At 46.9% G+C, this 18,049-nt stretch overlaps 1 pseudogene; it reads left to right on the top strand.

The window, feature by feature from the left end:
• The first annotated feature begins 349 nt into the window (after positions 1–349).
• Positions 350–1,013, top strand: LOC132587600 (large ribosomal subunit protein uL11-like; annotated as a pseudogene).
• Positions 1,014–18,049: the final 17,036 nt, after the last annotated feature.

The following is an 18,049-nucleotide window of genomic DNA, read 5'->3' as shown; positions in this document are numbered from 1 at the left end:
ATCTAGTGCCTCTCCCCAAAATACCCCCCAAGTTTCAAAACGATTGAACCAGGGGGTCCAATTCTATGAGCCGCAAAAGATGGTGCCCCTATCCTTCATTATTTCCTATGGGAAAAAAGCATTTAAAAAGGTGTGCTGTCCCTTTAAATGTGATGGCCAGAACTCCCTTGGAGTTCAATTATGCTTGTCACATCCTTGTTCCTGGCTCCACTCCCAATGTCTCCTGCCTCCACTCCAAAGTCTCCTGGCTCCACCCCCAAAGTCCCCAGATATTTTTTGAATTGGACTTGGCAACCCTATATTGTTGCTCCCTCTCTCCGTTGCCATCCTTTCTGGTGCTTAGCCTGGCCCTCTTTGCAACGCCATGCCGCCCAAATTCGACCCCTACGAGATTAAAGTTGAGATACACGGGAGGTGAATTTGGTGCCACTTTTGCTTTGGCTCCTAAAATTGGATCCTTGGGTTTGTCTCCCAAAAAGGTTGGGGATGACATTGCCAAAGCCACAGGTGACTGGAAAGGGCTGCGGATCACTGTGAAGCTGACCATCCAGAACAGGCAGGCTCCGATCGAAGGGGTCCCATCAGCCTCTGCCTTGATCATCAGAGCTCTGAAGGAGCCACCCTATGAACGCAAGAAGCAAAAGGACATTAAGCACGGTGGCAACATCAGCTTTGATGAGACTGTTTATTTATTTATTTATTTATTTATTACTTTACATTTATATCCCGCCCTCTCCGCAAGCGGACTCAGGGCGGCTGTGAGCATTGCTAGGCAGCTGTGGCACAGATCCTTGGCCTGGGAGCTCTCTGGACCCATTAAGGAGATCCTGGGAACAGCACAGTCCGCTGGCTGCAATATTGATGGGAGACATCCCCACGACATCATTGATGGCATCAACAGCGGTGCAATTGAATGTCCAGCGAGCTAAGCCTGCAGCCCATGGGAACTCAACACAGCAAGTTCCACAGTGCTCTGCAATCCTGTGACTATTAGTAATAAAAATGCAATTTGTTTCCCTCCCCACCCCCAAAAATGAATACATCCTGCATCATTTTATAAACCATGCCCCCCCCCAGTTATCTTTTTCTCCTAAACTAAAAAGCTCCCAACTCTTTATGTTTTCTTCATAGGGACGGTGTTCTATGGCCTTTATGCTTTTGGTTCTCTTTGTGACACCAGGTGGGAATGTTTCTTTAAAATGCTTTAAAACTCGGGCCAGACTGGAGCAGCTGCAGCTGTTAAGAACATCAGAAGAGCCTGGCTGGGTCAGACCAGTGATCCACATAGTCCACTATCCTGTCTGACGCATGGGCCAAGCAGTGCCTCTGGAGGGCCAACAAAAGAGCCTAGAGGCTGAGGCCTTCCTACGAGGTTGCCGCCACCACTGGCACTCATTCAACAATGTGCTGCCTCTGATTGAGCCAATTCCCCTTCAGTCACCATAACTAGCAGCTACTGACGGACCCATTCTCCTTGAATAGGTAAGAGTTCCCTTTTGCCTGTGCTTGTGTGGTCATCATAACATTCTGCATCTGAATCACTTATTGAGTGCATTACTTCCTTTGGTCCATTCTGAATCTGTTGCTTCATTGGGTGCCCTCAGGTTCTACTCCTGAATAGGGTCGCTAAGTCCAATTCAAGAAATAACTGAGGACTTTGGGGGTGGAGCCACGAGACATTGGGGGTGGAGCCAGGAGCAATGGTATGACAAGCACGATAACTCCAAAGGGAGTTCTGGCCATCACATATTAAGGGACTGCATACCTTTTAAATGCTTTGCCTCCAATGGAAATAATGAAGGATAGGGGCACCTTCTTTGGGGGCTCATAGAATGGGACCGCCCCAGTCCAATCCTTTTGAAACTTGGAAGGTATTTTGGGGGAGAGGAACTGGATGCTATGCTGAAAATTTGGTGCCTCTACCTCAAAACACATCACCCGCAGAGCCTCAGATACCCCTGAATCAATTCTCCATTATACCCTTAGGGAATTGGTCTCCACAGGGAATAATGGAGTGCCAAGCACACATTTTCTTCCCCCCACCCACGTTTTCTGATTACCACAAAGTGGGGGGAGGGCCTCCAAACCAGAGGATCCCCTGCCCCCCCCCCCCCCCCCCCGGGGATTGTCAACTCTAGTCCTGAAACAGACAGCACTGGAACTTCATCAGCAGTACTCTGAGAAGGGCTGATGCTCCAACCCAGTTATTACGCTAACTGATCTGGGTGGCGTAATGAGGACCGCCCCACCATGACAGAGACTCAGCTCTCTCCCAGCCAACAGCAGCAGAGAAGGGGACCAGCATCACTTCCTGAGTCTGGGCCACCATGAACGGTTGTATGTACTCCAGAGGGTGCTGAGATCAGGTTCACAAAATCTACTGCTAATCCCCGGCTGAAGGAGGCCAAACTGAAAAACACAAGGGAAAGGGCCCCCAAATACCCCCCCAAGTTTCATGGCTCCCCACTGGTGGAATCAATTACCTAGGGTTGCCAAGTCCGATTTAAGAAATATCTGGGGATTTTGGGGGTGGAGCCAGGAGACATTAGGGGTGGAGCCAAGATTCAGGCTGTGATAAGCATCATTGAACTCCAAAGGGAGTTCTGGCCATCACATTGAAAGGGCATCACCTTTTCAATCCCTTCCTTCCATAGGAAATAATGAAGGATAGGGGCACCTTCTTTTGGGGCTCATAGAATTGGACCCCCTGATCCAATCATTTTGAAACTTGGGGGATATGTTGGGGAGAGGCATTAGATGCTGTACTGAAAATGTGGTGCCTCTACCTCAACAAACAGCTCCCCCAGAGCCCCAGATACCCACGGATCGATTCTCCATTATTTTCTATGGGAATAAATCTGCATAGGGAATAATAGAGTTCCCAGCAGACGTTTTCCTCCTCTCCCCCCGCTTTCTGATGACCCTGAAGCGGGGGCGGGGCTCCAAACAAGGGGATCCCCTGCCCCCACCTGGGGATTGGCAACCCTACAATTACCAGAGGAGGTGCAGGCCCTGCGGAGTCTTGCCCAGTTCCGTAGGGCCTGCAAGACTACCCTCTTTCAGCTGGCCTTTTCTTAATGCAGATCCAGCTGTACCGTCGTTATGATAAAATCTATATATGAGTAAGATCGGAAATTTGGGAAATGTGGCACCGAGTACGATCGTATGAAATTGCTGGTTTTATTTAGATGGCTTTAAGGGAATTTTAAGGAAATTATATAATGTTGCAGATTATTGTTTTATGATGTAACCTTTGTATTTTATATTATGTTGTGAGCTGCCCTGAGCCTGCTTTGGTGGGGAGGGTGGGGTATAAATTAAATGTTGTTGCTATTATTATTATTATTATTATTATTATTATTATTATTATTGTAGGAGCCCCAGCCAAACCCCTGTGGCGACTTGGGGAATGAACTGGCAATGAAGGGGGAAAAACCCATCACCTGGTCTGCTCATGTGCCTTCAACAGTGCTTTAAGACACAGGATTCAACAGATGAAGCTTCTCACAGCACACGGATAAATGTGATCATGTTGAGCAAAAGACTAAAAAGGTGGTTTGAAGGGTGGTGGCCCTTTGATGCCATTCCAGAAGGGAAGCTGCAGTGGTCTGTGGCAGCAGAGAGGAAAACAGACAGAGCTGCCTTCTCTTGAATTAGGCCTTTGGTCTGTCAAGGTCAGCATCTCCTGGCAGCTGCTTTTCTGGTCTCAGGTGCAGGCTTTTGTGTGCAAGGAGGACATTAACAAATGGTGCTCCACCGCTCTACAGACAGCAGAGGCGTAATCCATTCTGCCCCTTTAGAATGCTGCTACCTCATTCTGCCACATGGATGGATTGTGCCTGACTGGTAGGGAGGGAGAGGGGGGGGGGGAAGCATTGTTTTTGAATCCAGGATTTCTGTGTCAGCTGGGGGGAGAAAACCTGGTTTGGATGGGGAAGATGTTAGATCCAAATGCATGTTTGCAGCTTCAATAAATAATTTAGGATGCAATCCAGGGGTGCATTGCCATTTAGGCTCAGGCTTAGTTCACTAGCTGCAGAAAGGGAGGCAGTTTTTTCATGGATCATTTTTCTATTTGGTAACCTGCTCAGCGGTTTACTTCCGTGTATTATTTCCTAACAGCGCAGTACAACATAATGGGCTTTTTGTGCATGCAGGTTCTCAGGCAGCCCAATGGAGTTCTGCTTGCCCACAACATTGCTGCACCACTGATCCATTCAGCAGGCAATCGTTTAACTAGGCAGTTAAATAACTCATAAATCATACCATACAGACATAAATAAATGCTGTGTTTAAAAACAATCCTGCCATTCTGTGTTCCTTCACAGTGTTTTTTTTTTTTTTGTAGAAAAAGCCCAGCAGGAGCTCATTTGCCTATTTGGCCACACTGCCTGGCCTGTAGGTGGGGACAGGGGATCCCCCTCTTTGGAGGCCCTCCACCTGCTTCAAGGTCATCAGAAACCAGATGGGGGGGGGGGAAGAGAGAAATATCTGCTGGGCACTCCATTATACCCTAAGGAGATCAATTCCCATATGGCATAATAGAGAATTGATCTGTGGGTATCTGGGGCTCCAGAGGGGCTGTTTGTTGAAACAGAGGCACCAAAATTTCAGCATCACATCTAGTGCCGCTCCTCAAAACATCCCCAAAGTTTCAAAAAGATTGGACCAGAGGGCCCAATTCCATTAGACCCCAAAGAAGGTGCCCTATCCTCCATTTTTTTCCTGTGGAAGGAAGACATTTAAAAGGAACACAGTTCCTTTAAATGTGATTGCCAGAACTCCTTTCGGAGTTCAGTTTCCTAAGCTCTGCTCATGCCCTGAGTTTGATCCCAGCAGAAGCTGGGTTCAGGTAGCCGACTCAAGGCTGACTCAGCCTTCCATCCTTCTGAAGTCGGTAAAATGAGTATCCAGCTCGCTGGGGGGAAAGTGTAGATGACTGGGGAAGGCAATGGCAAACCACTCCATTAAAAAAGTCTGTCGTGAAAACGTCATGATGCGACGTCACCCCTGAGTCAGAAACGACTGGTGCTTGCACAGGGGACTACCTTTACCTTTTTGTTCTTGTCACACCCTTGCTCCTGGCCCAAAGTCCCCAGATATTTCTTGAACTGGACTTGGCAACCCTACTGGCCTGGGAGCACATGGCTGCCGCATGGCAGGTTGGGCCAGCTGGAGCCTTGGCTAGCCCAGGTGGAGCTCCCTCCTGTGGCCTTCAGCAGAAAAAAAGCCTTGGTCTTTAGTGATGTTGACCGTTTTCACACACAGCTTACCCTGTGGTCACGTTCCTATTCTCTCTGCAGCATCTGTTGGATTTCCCATTATCTGCGCCGGAGTTACAGGAAGTGCCACGGCTTTTGCGCAGCAAACGTAAATTGGGTTTTAGCGGTTTACGTTTGCTATGCAAAAGCCATGGCACTTCCTGTAACTTTGACCCAGATAATGGGAAATCCGACGGACGCTGCGGAGAGAACAGGAATGTGACCCCGTGGTAAGCTGTGTACGAAAACAGTCGTTGTTTGTTAAAATGCTGAACTGGAAGAAGCTATGTGAAACAGGAAACAGACATGTCCTGTGTTCTGATGGAAACTTGTTGTGCTTGATTGTTTTGATTATCAGGGAGATTCCTAGAGATTTGTATTAACTTTGATGGAATTATTGCAAGTGTATTGTGCATAGTTGTAATAAGTGTGGTTAGATTTGTATAAGTTTCTTAGTTATGTTATGTCACTATAACCTGTTGGTTGTGGTTTGCTCATTCTCTAGTGACAGCTCTCCTATTGTCTGACTTGTTTGGATTAGCAGCATTTTCACCCATGCTCAGAGTTTCTTTTGGGGGGGGTGGGGGGGGTGAGGTGGAGTTACGCAAACATGTTCAGCCAGCAGTCAAGCTGAACTAAACAGACCAGGTAATCAGGTCGTGCCTGATTATCACAGTCAAACACGGTATGTTCACCGGTCAAAAACATTTTCACAGCATCCCTGATGCTATCCCATGTACACACTTGGATGCAGCATTCAAATCAGATGGAAGTGCAGCCATGTTCTTGTGCTGGCAAATACCGTCTGCCAACCGGCCTAACTGTGTGTAGCCACAAAGAGAGGGGAAGAGAAACTAAGCCAACCAAGCAAAAACCTCCAAAGGAAGTTTAAAATACTAGCAAAGAGCCAAAAGTTAAAAACATCAATAGCAACTACATACTGATGTTACGCTGCTCCTGATAAAGGGATTTTACATTTTGGACCTAAACTGGAAGGTACATATTTCCAATTACTATTTGCTGTATATATAATTGCTGCTGACATAAGGCCAGATACATTTGTGGCCTTCCAAAAAATGGTGAAATGCAGGGCTTTTTTTGAGCAGGAACGCACAAGAACACAGTTCCAGCTAGCTTGGCATCAGGGGGTGTGGCCTAATATGCAAATGATTCCTGCTGGGCGTTTTCTACAAAAAAGCCCTGTGTGAAACAATGGCGATGTCAAGGGGTGTGGCCTAATATGCAAATAAGTTCTTGCTGTTTTTTTTCTACAAAACAAGCCTTGGTGTCATCCATTTCCAGATTGCAACATTCCATTTTGAGTACTATATTAATTATTGATTTACAAGAGTAACAGGGACTTTGTTGTATGTTGACATTTGTACTATTTGACATCTGAAGAAGGCCTCTGCAGGCCAAAATGTGTCAGGTCATATATGGTTCTTTCCTTTGTCACTTTGATGATGTGTGAGGCTTCGTTTGGGCCCCTGCAAGGTTTTTATATGTTTTTGTAATAAACGTGTACTTTTATCTATAACTTTTGATGTTTTTTAAGTTTTGGCCCCTAACTGTGTGTACACAAAAGCCCATTTCAGTCTAGAGATCTAGTTTATTATTATATATTTTCCATCTGTCTTTATCCCTTGTCTGGAATGTATGGAAACCATTTTGGTCTCATTTTTGAGATATATAATCACTGGAGGGATTAAATGCTTGCATTTATTTACTGAAGGAAGATGACTAAGGCCAAATCCTGTGGAGAGGCAGCTGCAGCTTCTTATAGCCAAACAAAGCATCCTTTAAACCAGCCACAGGTAACAATGTCTTGGCATCAGGACCAAATGAAGAAGAAGAAAAGATTGGATTTACCTTCACTCAGAGTGGCTTACAATCGCCTTTCTGTTTCCCTCCCCACAACACTACAGGCACCCTGTGAGGGAGGTGGGGCTGAGAGAGCTCTAACAGAAACTGCTCTTGAGAGGACAGCTCTGAGAGATCTGTGATTGACCCAAGGTCATCCAGCTGCCTGCATGTGGAGAAGTGAGGAATCAAACCCAGTTCTCCCAGATTAGAGTCCATGCTCCTAACTAGGCTCATATAAAGTTGCAGAGACCTGGCCTCAGCAGACAACTCTTAGAGGGCACAAAATCTGCTAAGGAGCAGGGCCCACACGGGGGAGCGTGGCAGGGCTCCTTCACTAAGGGGCAGGACCAATGAGGTCAATTTAATCAGGAACAGAGCCGAAGGGTCAAAGGGCAGAGTCCTCAGAAATATCAAGTAAACTAAGGTGCACATATCTCTCTTTCTTTCTCTCTTCCTTTCTGTCAAGCTGAGGAGATATCAGGAAGGAAAATGAAGAGGACCACCCCCACGCCAAGATCTGCAGCGTTTAAAGAAGTTGCTTTTGAGGCACAGAAAAGCCTGGAATGAAAATGAAAGTTAAAATAGGCTGGAAGTCTAGCACAGCCTGCCAATTTGTTTCCCTTAAAAGGCACTAAATCAGTAGTGTCAAACTCATTTGTTAGGAGGGCTGAATCTGAGACCTTGTTGGGCTAGGCCATGTGTGTCATGAAATGTAATACCAGGTAGTGGAGATATGAACAAAGGATACAAACACAGAGATTTTTAAAAAAACTTAAAATAAAACATGCTTAAAACATTGGCACTTGTTGGTCTTAAAGGTGCTTTCTTTGTATCTCTTCCATGCAATCCAGGGAACTGGGCAAAGGAAGCTCTGGCTCTTTCCTTCCTTCCCCAGGGGCTGAGGAGGGGGAGGAGCCTCAGCCAATAGAAGGAAGAGAGGCTTGACTCAGTAGCTCTGCTGTGCAATTGAGAGAACCTGGCAAAGCAAGCTATTCCTCTCCCCTTCCTCCCCAAGAGAGGTGCCTCAGCCAATGGAGAATATAGAAGCTTTGCTCTGTAGTTCTTGTGTGATAGAGCAAGCCTGGCAAAGCAAGCTGTGATGCAGAAGGAAGCAAGAGAAAGGAAGAAGGAAACAGATGACAGCCAGTTGCTCGGGGGGGGGGCCTGATAGGAGCCCTCCAAGGGCCTGATTTGGCCCCTGGGCCGCATGTTTGACACCCCTGCACTAAATGGTCACATGCATTGCCCTTTCCTATTTCCTCCCATTATATGAAGAAACCCAGAAGGGGGTAGGACTGGTTATGCCATTGGAAATGTGGCCAGTTTACAACCCTATATCCCCTGGCTATTCTAGAGATGGAAGCCTTCCAAGTTGCATTGCTGAGGCTGGGTGTGTGTGTGTGGCAGGGAGGGCAAAGACTCTCTTGGCAAAAGAGCCCTACTGGCTTTCTAGTTTGCTCCCTGCTTTCCCTCTGTGCCTGTCTCAAAAATGAAGGCGTTCGTCTTTACCAAAATAGCTGTATTTTGCAGATCAACAGTGGCACATGCCCCCTTCCAGAGCTCACATCTCTGCTACAAGGGCTGTCTTGCCTGATGCTGTAGCCCCGTTCAGGACTGCCTCAGAATGAGAGGCAAAGCCTCCCTATAATGGCTGCAGTGCAAATCAAGTGTGGGCTACATGGCTTTGCTTGCATCCATCCCTCCAGTGCTGGAGATGAGAGAAGACATTGTGCCAAAGGCATAAGAGATGTGACCTTTTTCTCCTTGTCTGTCCACCACATCATCTGGAGGATGAGCAAACCCTGACCCCTCCTCCCTTTCCTTCTCAGATAATCATTTGCGCGCGTGCGTGTGTGTAGCTTCTTCCTACCCCCATCAAACTTCCATGAACAGGCAAAGGCGGATGGAATCAGGCCTTCTCACCACCCTGACGCGAAACCAGAGAAATTATGCAGCCTGCACTGGGTGAATTCCACACTAATAGGGTCCTCAGACCTGTTTTTGACCCTCTCCTACTCTCATTTAAGCCAGTCTCTCTGGTAGGGGATGGGAAGATGTGCTTAAGGCAAGTGAGGAGTACCCCACAGTTTGCAGCATGAGGGCCGCATGTGTCAGTGCAAATGAGCAAGGTCAACTGCAGCCATATGGCGCGATGCCGGAGAAGTACTTTGCTGTCCTTGACGGAGGGGTGCTTGAATAACACAGCAACAAAGGCAGTCCATGGATATGTAACAGGGGTGGGGGGTGGGGAGAATTTCTCCTCCATGCAGCATCTTCCACATGCAGATAGCATACCCTCCAATGAAACCTATTTAATAGGTGCTCTGTTTATTTTCCTCCCCCTCCCCCCTTCCTTGCCAAAGGATGCCAGAAGCTCCATACAGCGTCATTCCATTTTCTATAGCAATCTGTGCCCCCCAGATTTCAAGGTGCCCTAACTCCAATTCTCCTTTCTTTCCCTCATTTTCAAATCCAGGGAAGGGGCTTCAGAAGTGAAGGAAGTGTTGCGAGTCTCCCCCCCTTTGCATATCCAACATGACCTTCTCTTAAGGCTTCTGCACAGGTTGCTTATTGAATGCACTTTACTCGTTAACAGCAGCCCATTACTTCACACACACACGCCCTTAAGTCAGAATGCAGTGGTAAAGAGGACAGAAAGAAAAGCTGGGTGTGAGACCACATCTCAATGGAAGGGCATCGACGTCATGCAGGGCCAGCCCTGCCACTAGGCAATTGCCATGGGCACAGGCTTTCTGGGGGTGCTGAATTGGGCCCTGCCATGTGACTTGGTGATGTTATCGGTTTGGAGGTGCGTGTGCCAGAAGCTAGCTTTGCCCAGGGTGCCAGACAGTCTAGGGGCGGCCCTGACTTCATGCGCAGAAGGTCCCAGGTTCAGTCTCCAGCATCAGAAGGATCAGGTAGTAGGTGATGTGAACGACCTCCACCTGAGACCCTGAAAAGCCATTGCCAGTCAGAGTAGACGAAAGCTCACTCGGGATATAGTTTTGGGTTGCAGCTGTGGCTCAGTAGTAGGGCATCTGCTTGGCATGCAGAAGGTCCCAGTTTCAATCCCTGGAAGTACTAAGGTCACATAGCAGGCAGGTGATGTGAAAGACGTTTCCCACAGACCCTGGAAAACTGCTGCCAGTCAGAGGAGACACTGATGACCTTGATGACTCGGCAGAAGACAGCCTCATATCGTCATCAGTTCAGTTCTTCTGTTTATTTTATGGCTAGATAGAAAGAAGACACTTTGTGTGGGGGAGGGGGGATGTGGATGAGAAAGCCAAAACAAGGGAACTCATTTGCTTGTACGAATGTCTGCCTGCTTCCCCCTCTCTGCTCAGTATGTAAATAAAGTGGATGTTACAAAAATTTAAAGATTCAACAGAGTTATTCTGGAGGACCTTTGGGACAGCTGAATCGGAGGGAGGGAGGAAGGAAGGATTAGTTATCTGGCTGTTAATAATTACCTGGAATGCTATAGATGCTGTGAACCAGTGCTGAACTACTGTAGTTGAATGGTAAGCAAGCTGAAACAGAATCCTGACAAGATGGAAGTAATGTTGACAGGGAAGGCTGACGTCCTAAAGGACGTGGGGCTGCCCACCTTCAATGGAGGTCTTTGAAAAGCATCTTGATGTGTAAGGCCTTGGTTTAGCTTGGGGCCACATGGGGCATAGGAAAGGAAAGGTCCCCTGTACAAGCACCAGTCGTTTCCGAATCTGGGGTGACGTTACAACATTTTCATGGCAGATTTTTAATGGGGTGGTTTGCCAATGCCTTCCCAGTCCTCTACACTTCCCCCCCAGCAAGCTGGGTACTCATTTTACCGACCTCGGAAGGATGGAAGGCTGAGTCAACCTCGAGCCAGCTACCTGAAAACCCAGTTTCCGCCGGGGATTGAACTCTGGTCATGAGCAGAGTTTAGGACTGGAGTACTGCAGCTTTAACACTCTGTGCCACAGGAAGAGGCTTAATACATGGTTTTGCCAAATGAAACCCTCTGTCAAGCATGCGGTTTCAATGACCAGTCAGGTTTGATACAAAACTACGTTTATTGATAGACCGATACTTTCAGTGTAACAGATTCTTGAGAGTGATGCTAAAGATACTGATTGATACATTGATACAATACTTTTAAGGCATACTTCAAAAGGATTCCAAAAGGTGGGGGCGAGGGATGCGCTCTCACACATAAACTATCATAAATGTCTACATTCTCATGGCGTTATCAGGACTCCATCCTTGCTTTCCCTAGATGTGCCACACTCCCTAATGTATGGGAAGGTGCTGATTACTCTTTCTCAAGTTAGTTTTGTTTATCTCTACTTCTACTTTGCAAGCAATAAAGTAAGAAGTGGGAGGGGGAAAGAATAACAGAGTTAATAGACCTTGGTCCTCCATGATATTTCACAGGCCAGCTTTATGGAGGACCCTAAAACAATCAATTACCAATGGAATTCCACCATGCTTGACACCCTCTTCCTTTGCAAGGCAGGCACTGTCTTATTTCCCTTCCAAAGCTAAGTCGAGGGGGGCAGTTTTGGTAATGGATACCATCTGGATTAAACCCCTTCCCCTCTGCCTCAGCCTGGGGTTGCCAACCTCAAGGTGTGGCCTGGAGTTCTCCTGACATCATAGTTGATCTTCAGACTGCAGAGAGCAGGCCCCCTGGAGGAAATGGCAGCTCCAGAGGGCAGACTGTATGCAATACCTATGTGAAATCTCTCTCCAAATTTCTCCCTCCACGGGCTCCACAAATCTCCAAGAATTTCTCAGACCAAAGTTGGCAACCCAACTCTAACCAAGTTCAATTCAATTTATTGCATTAGCACATATTGCCATAGCATCAAACAACCAGATTCAGCAATAAAACAAAAGACACAAGAAGAGAGAGAGAGAGAGAGAGAAAAAAAACTCCAACCAAGATTGCTGCCCCAGTAAAGCTGGCTGAAGTAGCTGTGGAGGTTTACTTCCTGAGCATCCACAATAGACCCAGAACCAGTCTCCCCTCTAAGCTGAGTTAGTGTGAGATAGCTCAGTTTTTTTAGCTCCTGGCTCACACATGTTTTGTCTTAGCTCAGGAAAAATGGCCCCAGAGCAAACTGATTTATGCAGTAGCTCACAGCTTTAATGCCAGTAGCTCATAGGGTTGCCAAGTCCAATTCAAGAAATATCTGGGGACTTTGGGGGTGGAGCCAGGAGACTTTGGGGGCGGAGCCAGGAACAAGGATGTGACAAGCAGAATTGAACTCCAAGGGAGTTCTGGCCATGACATTTAAAGGGACAGCGCACCTTTTTAAATGTCTTCCTTCCATAGGAAATAATGAAGGATTGGGGCACCTTCTTTTGGGGCTCATAGAATTGGACCCCCTGGTCCAATCGTTTTGAAACTTGGGGGGTACTTTGGGGAGAGGCACTAGATACTATACTAAAAATTTGGTGCATCTACCTCAAAAAACAGCTCCCCCAAAGCCCCCGAAACCTCCAGATCAATTCCCCATTATACCCTATGAGAATTGATCTCCACATAGGGAATAATGAAGTGCTCAGCAGACATTTACCTCCCCCCCCCATTTCTGGCAACTCTGAAGCGAGGGATTGGCCTCTCTACTCACGAATGGCTGCCAACTTCTTCCAAGTAACACAGACACCCCATCCCAAGAGGAAGCCTTTCAATCAGAGACTGAAGCCTCTTGAGGTGGAAAGGCCCATGGCCCTCTGGAGGTGGGACTTCCCCCTGCCGGCCAGCTGACTGGGGGCGGGAAGGAACCTGGAAAAGCGGAAGAACCCCTGCTGGGACCTGGGGACTGGCAAGCCTAGTAGCTCATGAAGTGGAATTTTTGCTCACTAGACTCCGCAGCTTAGAGGGAGTATTGCCCAGAACTACGTGTGACTGGGGAAAGGGCTGCTTATGCTAACCTGGACAAGTAATTTGAAGTTAATTTGCATCTATGAATGCAACTTAGCATATACACATTGCATCCTTTTTTTCCCTGGGCTCTTGCTCTTTTGGTTTCTGCTTTGGGTAGCCTCTCTAGAACTAGTAAAGCCCCAGAAATGTCTCGCTTGGAAAAGTGGAAAGCACATGGTAATATTTCATAATTTACTTCCTTGGAAGTCAAGGTGGCAGATGAAGGATCGTCAGGCAATTCCCATCCATGCATTGAGCAGATCAAGATCTGCTTTGCTTCAGCAAGGAGACTGTTGTACACTTTCAGACAATACTCTGCTGGGAAGAACTAGGAGAAATCTTTCAAGGACTGGCACAATTAATGTGCTTGCCATTGCGTCTACACTGACAGAATTGACGATATCAGTACCAAGAGGGTATGCACACATGTGTCCATGTCAGTATAGATACTGAGAATGTCATCTCACACTGATAGTCCCAGGAGTTGGGTTGAGAGTAAATAGACCACCCACAGATTCTTTGAAAAGGCCCATCGGGGAAGAAACATTGTGGGTGGAGAGAAATCTGCTGCTGTCCCTTGCTTGAAATGGCAGTGGGGATACACATCCCTTCGCTTCAAAGGTTACTCACATCATACTGAGTCCAGCTGTTGGCTTGTTTCTTAATATTCCAAAAATGGAACTCTTTGATTTCAGCCACTTTTTGTCAATACAAAAGAGCCCATGAGGTTTCTTGTTGGATTTGAACACTCAATACACACAGCAGGGACATTGATTCTTCCAATCTCCCACTAAAACATGTTTTCCAACTATGGGAGAGCAACTCAAACAGTATCAAAATGTGAAACCTATGAAAAACTTAGTCTGAGGCATCAGTCAAGTCTTGGCTTTCTTCTTGATGGGTCATCAAAGCCCATGGTCTAATGTGGGTCACCACTACTATAATAATGTTGGGGAGCAAGTCAAGGTCACATCTGTTTGTGAAATGGTTCATCCTTCAGTGTTGTCTGTGGGAGCTCTTTGATTTTTGAAAGGGTTAGAGGCTTTCCAGAAAAATGAAAACTTTCCTGAGTAAATTTGGAGCCACAGTCTTGCCTTCTGCTTTTTGTGACTGTGAAACAGCACACATCTGACTGAGGGAAACTTTAAATCGATGGGGCGGTCTCATTTGGAGTACTGTGTACAATTCTGGTCACTGCACCTCAAAAAGGATATTATAGCATTTGAAAAAGTGCAGAAAAGGGCAACTAGAATGATTAAAGGTTTGGAACACTTTCCCTATGACGAAAGGTTAAAACGCTTGGGGCTCTTTAGCTTGGAGAAACGTCGACTGTGGGAGAAACGACATGATAGAGGTTTACAAGATTATGCATGGAATGGAGAAAGTAGAGAAAGAAGTCCTTTTCTCCCTTTCTCACAATACAAGAACTCGTGGGCATTCAATGAAATTGCTGAGCACACAAATACTGGCCACTGTGTGACACAGAGTGTTGGACTGGATGGGCCATTGGCCTGATCCAGCATGGCTTCTCTTATGTTCTCATTGATTAATCACAAGTTGTGTAGCACAGTCCTATACAGATTTACTCAAAAGTAAGTCCCATTTGGTTCAGTGAGACTTACTGCCAGGTAAGTTTTCAAGACATTATCTATTAACTGCTTTATGGTCTATAGAAGGTATTATTAGCAGGACTTACTGCTTAACCTGTTGGTAGGGTTGCCAGCTCTGGGCTGGGAAATACCTGGAGATTTTTTTGGGGGGGCACCTGGAGAGGGCAGGACTTATAGAGGGGGGAGGGACAGTAGCAGAATATAATGCCGGAGAGTCCACCCTCCAAAGCAGCCAATTTCTTCCAGGGAGCTGATCTTGGTCATCTGGAGATGAATTGTAAAAGCAGATCTCCAAGGGCACCTGAAGGTTGGCAACCTTAACCTACTGGCATGGATGGTGGCTGTTAGGGCCTAAGGCATACATTCTAAACTAACCAAGTATGATGGTGGAGGAGGAGGCAGTGAAGAAGGTGATGATGATGATTCTATGCCTCACCCTTCACTACTTGAAGGAGTCTTGGAGCAGCTTACCATCACCTTCCCTTCTTCTCCCCACAACAGACACTCTGTGAGGTAGGTGGGGCAGAGAGAGATCAGAGAGAACTGACCCAAGGTTACCCAGCTGGTTGCATGTGGAGGGGGAGTGGGGAATCCATCCTGGTTCACCAGATTAAAGCCCGCTGCTCTTTAACCCCTGCACCACAGCTGGTTCGCAACTAGGGAGCAGGAAAGGTTCGACTGCTGTTATATTTTCCCATTGTAATTTATGGGAAAATTGTCTTGCCAAACATTTCCCAGTATTGTTGAATACTGAAGAGTTTCAGCCATGATGAAATCTGACAGTGGTGTTCAAACTGGGTCTCAGGAAACCGCACAGTTTCCTAGAAGTTATAACATGAAGTTGCTTTATCTTGAGTCAAACCCTGAGTCTATTGTGGTCTGTATTGTTTACTCTGATTAGCAGTGGCTCTTGAGGGTCTCAGAGGTCTTCCTCATTAGAAGATAAGAAGAAGAGATTGGATTTATACCCCACCCTTCACTCAAGAGTCTCAGAGCAGTTTACAATATCCTTCCTCTCCCCACAACAGATACCCTGAAGCAGGTGGGGCTGTGAGAGCTCTTTCCAGAACTGCTCTTGAGAGGAAGAACACTGAGAGAACTTGTGACTCACTCAAGGTCCCACCAGCAGCTGCATGTGGAGGATGAGTGGGGAATCAAACATGGTTTGATTCCCAGATCAGAGTCTATGCTCTTAACCACTACACCAAACTGACTCTCTTAGCTGCTACCTGATTTTGGAGATGGTGGGAACTGAACCTGGACATTCTGCATGCAAAGCTCAGGGGTAAGCAAAGTACAGCGCAGGAGCCACACGTGGCTTTTCCACACACATTCTGCGGCTCTCAAAGCCCCCATTGGCTGGCTTGGAGAAGGCATTTGTCTCTTAAATAACTTCTCCAAACGAGCTGGTTTGTTAAAGTTGCTTGCTTTCCTCCCTATCATTTGAAAACCTTCCTCCCTCCCCCCCTCCCTTCCTGCTCTCAAACATCTGATGTTTATTCTGTGTGGTTTTTATGTTAAGAAGAAGATGATGATGAAGATATTGGATTTATATCCCACCCTCCACTCCAAAGAGTCTCAGAGCGGCTCACAATCTCCTTTACCTTTCTCCCCCACAACAGACACCCTGTGAAGTGGGTGGGGCTAAGAGGGCTTTCACAGCAGCTGCCCTGTCAAGGACAACTCCTGCCAGAGCTATGGCTGACCCAAGGCCATTCCAGCAGCTTAGGGTTGCCAAGTCCAATTCAAGAAATATCTGGGGACTTTGGTGGTGGATCCAGGAGCAAGGTTGTGATAAGCACAATTGAACTCCAAGGGAGTTCTGGCAATCACATTTTAAGGGACTGAACACCTTTTAAATGCCTTCCTTCCATAGGGAATAATGAAGGATAGGGGCACCGTATTTTGGGGCACAGAATTGGACCCCCTAGTCCAATCTTTTTGAAACTTGGCGGGTATTTTGGGGAGAGGCACCAGATGCTACACTACAAATGTGGGGCCTCTACCTCAAAAAACAGCCCCCCCCCGAGCCCCAGATACCTGAGGATCCATTCTCCATTATTTCCTATGGGAATACATCTCCATAGGGAATAATAAAGTTCCCAGCAGATATTTCCTTCCCCTCCCCCCGCTTTCTGATGACCCTGAAGCAGGGGGAGGGCCTCCAAAGTGGGGGATCCCCTGCCCCCACCTGGGGATTGGCAACCCTACAGCAGGTGCAAGTGGAGGAGTGGGGAATCAAACCCGGTTCTCCCAGATAAGAGTCTGCACACTTGACCACTACACCAAACTGGCTCTCCAGGCAAGTTTGGCCACCCCCGCTCTAGCACTTAGCCATACTTTCTCTCCAAGTAGAAGTAAGGTGGCAGAGAAGGTCTTTTAAAAAGCAACAGCTACAGAGGAGTGCTGGCAGATGCGGTTCAATGTGGCCAAGTGCAAAGTAATGCACATTGGGGCCAAGAATCCCAGCTACAAATACAAGTTGATGGTCTGTGAACTGGCAGAGACTGACCATGAGAAAGATCTTGGGGTCGTGGTAGATAATTCACTGAAAATGTCAAGACAGTGTGCGTTTGCAATAAAAAAGGCCAACGCCATGCTGGGAATTATTAGGAAGGGAATTGAAAACAAATCAGCCAGTATCATAATGCCCCTGTATAAATCGATGGTGCGGTCTCATTTGGAGTACTGTGTGCAGTTCTGGTCGCCGCACCTAAAAAAGGATATTATAGCATTGGAGAAAGTCCGGAAAGTCCATGATTAAAGGGCTGGAGCACTTTCCCTATGAAGAAAGGTTGAAACGCTTGGGGCTCTTTAGCTTGGAGAAACGTCGACTGCGGGGTGACATGATAGAGGTTTACAAGATAATGCATGGGATGGAGAAAGTAGAGAAAGAAATACTTTTCTCCCTTTCTCACAATACAAGAACTCGTGGGCATTCCATGAAATTGCTGAGCAGAAAGGTTAAAACGGATAAAAGGAAGTACTTCTTCACCCAAAGGGTGATTAACATGTGGAATTCACTGCCACAGGAGGTGGTGGCGGCCACAAGCATAGCCACCTTCAAGAGGAGGTAAGATAAAAATATGGAGCAGAGGTCCATCAGTGGCTATTAGCCACAGTGTGTATATATATATGTATATATAATTTTTTTGGCCAGTGTGACACAGAATGTTGGACTGGATGGGCCATTGGCCTGATCTAACATGGCTTCTCTTATGTTCTTATGTTCATGACCAAATTCAGTTCCAGAGGCTGGAGGACAACAAGGATGCCTGGCAGGCATCCCTCCATCATGCCTGGCCCCAGACTTCACTCAGAACTGCTCCCCTGAGCAACTTTTAATAGAGTTTACTAATATAAAATACATATAAAACTTGCAAGTGTTCAAACGGCTT

This window comes from Heteronotia binoei, chromosome 19, assembly GCF_032191835.1.
Source record: "Heteronotia binoei isolate CCM8104 ecotype False Entrance Well chromosome 19, APGP_CSIRO_Hbin_v1, whole genome shotgun sequence".
Lineage (NCBI taxonomy): Eukaryota > Metazoa > Chordata > Lepidosauria > Squamata > Gekkonidae > Heteronotia > Heteronotia binoei.
Note: the sequence above shows the minus strand (reverse complement) of the source record. Positions and strands in the feature narration are given on the sequence as shown.